This window comes from Primulina huaijiensis, chromosome 8 (genome assembly GCF_012295235.1).
Source record: "Primulina huaijiensis isolate GDHJ02 chromosome 8, ASM1229523v2, whole genome shotgun sequence".
Classification (NCBI taxonomy): Eukaryota; Viridiplantae; Streptophyta; class Magnoliopsida; order Lamiales; family Gesneriaceae; genus Primulina; species Primulina huaijiensis.
Genome location: NC_133313.1, coordinates 4,407,599 through 4,412,693, shown reverse-complemented (window position 1 = coordinate 4,412,693; position 5,095 = coordinate 4,407,599).

Genomic DNA, 5,095 nt, shown 5'->3' with positions numbered 1-5,095 from the left:
TATAGTAGGTCTCTTGTGAGACGGTCTCACGAATCTTTATCTGTGAGACGGATAACCCTATCGATATTCACAATAAAAAGTAATATTTTTTCATGGATGACCCAAATAAGATATTTGTCTCACAAAATACGACCCGTGAGACCGTCTCACACACACACATATATATATATATGGTTGAGTAGTTAAACTTATAAAATTTATAAGTGGAAAACTCCTAATAACAGTAAACTTGTAACCCTTGAAACGGAAATTGCAGGGTAAGCGATGTCCTGTATATATTTATATTTAAAAATATATTTCTTGCTTGTTGGAGAGTTTTGATTATTTTAAAATGATTTTTCTAGATAATTTTAGAAAGTAAGTGAGAAGTAAAAGTACGGAGTGTTTGAAAATTAAATCATAAACCTAATGCAAGCTAAAGTTTGAGTGTTTGAAAAAAAATTCATTCTAAACTTATTTTTTTAAAAAAATTACAACAATATTCTTAACCTATCTAACATTCGCCTTATTTAATTATCTAAATTTTGGTTCTCACTCCATCCATCAACAATGTATTTATAATTTTGAATATTTTGTATCAAAATTAATTTATTTTTTTATAAAATTCTAGAAAATTTATATAAGATTTAATTAAAAGAAAAAACAAATGAAAATTTTGTATAAATGCGCAAAATATGTAAAAAAAAAAAAAAAGAAATCTGGAAATTTAAAGTACAAAAAAATAATTTTTAAAATATAAAATATGATTTTAAATTTTATGAATTTCATTTGAAATTCTTAAAAATCATATATAAATACAATTTAACATTTTAGAAAATCTCCAAAAATATTTATAAAATTGAAAATAATCGTTGAATATGATAACTTTTTTAAAGATTCAAATGTCAAATTGTAACTTTAAACTATTAACAAAAAATCAGAAGCAGAAAAAAAACATCTCAATCTTAATTCTAGATTGTGGTTAAAAGTTGGATTTGGATCCTCTGTTGTGACTGAAAACACAGCATTTGGTGTTGTGCACTTTTTACACGAGGTGATCAGTTGATCATCTCGTTTCTTCTGACAATTTTTCAATTTTATCTCACACTGTGTGAGGTCCATCAAATGATCAACTGATCATCTTGTATAAAAATGCACATCACTAGGTGATGTGTTTTCAGCCACAATAGAAGATCCAAATCCTTAAAAGTTATATAAGTTGAAACAGAAAGAAGTTGGTTTTCACAAACATCTCAAAATACTTCAACCCATCTAGAATCCAGAAAATATTTTCTAAAAGATCTCTCGAACACTCTGTAAATCTTATCTACCTACAAAAAAATTTCAATGAAGAAGATTTGGGTACCTAAGACCACAAGATAGGTTCAAAGTACCACCTCTCTAATTATGTTGAATTAAAGAGTGACCAAGTGACCAATGAAGGTGGTACAAAAAGAATTATTGCTGGAAAAGGAACACTCAACGTGGATGGGTTCCCTAAGCTTAACAATGTGCTCCTTGTCGAGGGACTGAACTCAAACTTAATAAGCATTAATCAATCAGTAATGATGACATGCATATTAAGTTTGACAAAAATACTTGTGAATTTTTTGATAAAACTAATGCTTGTGTTATGACATGTACAAGATCTGTTGATAACTGCTATCAAAACGGAGAGAAACATGCTTACAGAGACACGAAGGTAGGTGAACTAGGTCTCTTGCATCAAAAGTTGGGTTATGCAAACTTCAAGATATTAAAAAAATCTAGGTAAATACTAGGGGTGGGCAATCGGATCGGGTTTTTCGGGTTCCACCTGACGCGAAACCGATCGGGTGCAATTTTCGGGTAAAATCGGGTAACTAGTCGGGTTCGGGTACTATTCGTGNAACCCGACTATATTTTAGTCGGATCGGGTTTGGATATAGAGTTGCTACCCAAATTACCCGATCGGGTACCCGATTGTTTTTTAAAAATAAAAAAAAAACATATGAGCTTATAATTGGACCGACCCAGTTTAATAAAGTGGAAACCAATTTTGCAAAATGTGCAAAATTACTGTACGTTTTTTTCCAATCTAGCTCCATCTAAAGAATAGTAGTCCACAGCTAATCAATTATTATATTTTTTCCAAAGCTGTATGTTTCTCATTCCAAAATCCAAAGCACCGCAATACCTCTACTTAGAACGAGGGTCGGTGATTGTGAGCGGCAGTCCCATGAGTTTCGGAGAACCAATGCGAATGAAATCACTATTTCTTGGAGATCTGTTGAAATCGACACTGGATTTGCTCGAATCTTTGCTTCGGTCAGTGTTTTACAGTTGCTGGCTTGTTATTCTCGAAAGTCTGCAAATTGTTCACTACGTGTTTGCTGTGTTGTTTTAGGTATGTCATTGTGTTGCTGACTTGCTGATGATATTTTTATTTTGTCTTTTACGCCTTTAGCTTTGATTTGTCATTGTGTTTTAAGGATGTCATTGTGTTGCTGTCATTGTAGTCACTTGCAATTTGATTTTCTTGTTTGAGGTAGCGATGTATTGAATTTTGTGGGCTACAATCCGGAACCAGAAAATGCAATATTCTACTAATCAATTATCAATACATGGAATTTAGAGGAATATCTAAAACTCTTTCTTCGCCAAACATACAACCACAAAGTGACTTATACAAAGAGGTTAGTATGAACATTGATGATAAGGTTGATGAGAAAGATGATAAATTATGTGACTCCAAAAAACGTACTTGGGCGGTTGTGTGTAGGTCACAATGGTGGGAACACTTTGAAAGGTTTTTTTTTTTGTGAAAATGAGAATGTTCAAAAAAGTAGATGCAAATATTGTACTAGAAAGATTAAAGCAGATCCAAAAGTTCATGTCACTAAACCCCTTAAAAACCATTATAAATCATGCAAGAAGAAACCACATGAGGTTGAAACAAATCAAAATAGACTCGTTTCAATCAATTCATAAAAGTGATAAAGATGCCCCTCTTGTTAACTGGAGATTTGAGCAACAAAAAGTTAGAGATGCATTGTGTTACATGTTGATTGTGGTTGAACACCCATTCAAGACTGTTGAGAACCCTTGTTTTAGACATTTTTTGTCTGTTGCATGTCCAATGTTCTATATTCCATCACGAAGGACAATAACAAGAGAAATTTACAAGTAATATTTGAGTGAAAAGGCGAAATTACAACAGTTCATAAAGGATAATTGTCAAAGGATGTGCATTACCACATATACATGGATATCTATTCAGAAAGTTAACTACATGTGTCTTACTGCTCATTTTGTTGATGCAAATTGGAACTTACATAAAAAGATTTTGAACTTTTGCCCAATATCTGGTCATAGAGGTGAAGAAATAGGAAAATGTATTGAGAGATGTTTACTTGATTGGAGTATAGGTACAATTTTTTCTATCACTGTGGATAATGCATCTTCGAATGATGGGGCAATTGTTTATTTGCAGAAGAAATTTGATAATTGGGGAAACAATATTTTGGGTCGGAAATATGTTCATGTAAGGTGTATTGAACATATTATTAATCTCGTTGTGCAGGATTGTTTGAATGGAAATGATGAGCATGTAGCTATTTCGCGTGTTAGGGGAGCTGTTAGGTACATACGAAGTTCTCCAGCCAGGTACAAAAGATTTCAAGAGTATGTTCAGCTTGAAAAATTAGAAACAAATAAGTTGTTGACTCTTGATGTGCCCACCAGATGTAACTCAACATACTTAATGTTAGAGTCAGCAATATGTCTTAAAAGAACATTTGATGCGTATGATGAATTCGATCTTGCTTTCCGAATTGATCTTTCAAAAAAGCCATATGATGGGGTTCCAAATGAGCATGATCGGGAAAGATCCAAGCTTTTGCTGAAATTTTTGAAACATTTTGTGGGGTCCCGAGTCCGACATCTAATATTAATAATTATAAAAGTAACAAATCAAATGATTGAGTAAAATACATAATCAGTGGTTCACTAACCGACATAAATATCGTTAAAATAATTTAAAGATCTCAAATACTTGAAATATAAATTTTAACATGCCAAAATAAAGTAGTGAACCAAAGAAATCCAACATTATCACATAGCTCCTAAGACCCGAGAATCCCACTCTAACTCGTATTCCTCGCCTGGAGCTAGACTCTAGCATCCCAAGCCTCGCCTCGCCTACCGTCAAGCATATGAAAACAAGAGGTAGCCGACGTGCCGGTGAGTATAAACCCAGTATGATACAATCAATAACATATGAGATTTAAAATGACAAATAGTTCATATAATTTCATAAAGATGCAATATAATGCAATGCATGATCAGAAGCTGTGGGCTATCAATAAATCTCAAGATCAAATGAATCATCTGGTCATAGGGTACCCAAGGGAAGAGAATCCCCCAACAACATCCACCGACTCATCCGCTCGGGGTGGGTTGCTGTGTTCTACAATCCCAGGACTATGGTGCGCCTATAGAGAGTGTTCAGGCCATAGCAGCGACCTCCGCATACACTATGCAAACTCAACTATAGCCCCATACGTTCAACAAATCAATAATTCAAGGCGACCTCCGCCATATCAAATCTGAATCGAAAGTGGCTCAATATGCAATGTAATGATGCAATTCAATATCATAATCTCGATATCATAATACTCATCTCAAGACAACAATCATCATCAAGTCACAAATAATTCATCGAGCCATAGAATTTTCAAATTAAAATAAAAATGATACTTTTACCTCGTATGTTACCGATCTTAAAATATTACCAAAAGAAGATCGAAATGTGTAGGTGAGAAGTCTTGAACCTCTGAATTATACTATAACTCAAGAACTTTGATCATCTATCAAAACAGAGTAGTTTCTGTTCAAAATTCATAATTAATCCAATACTGCTTCGAATCAAGATCCGTAAATTTCTTAACCGTAATATGCCATAAAAACATTTATTGAATCATTTTATCAAACACATGACATGCGTGCTAAAGAGTTAGCTCCTTTACTTTGCCCTTGTCTTCAATTCCATTTCTTTTCAAAATATCAATACATACAATAATAATACCATCAATCATTATATTAACAACTTTACCTCAACACTCAAACCAAACAACAC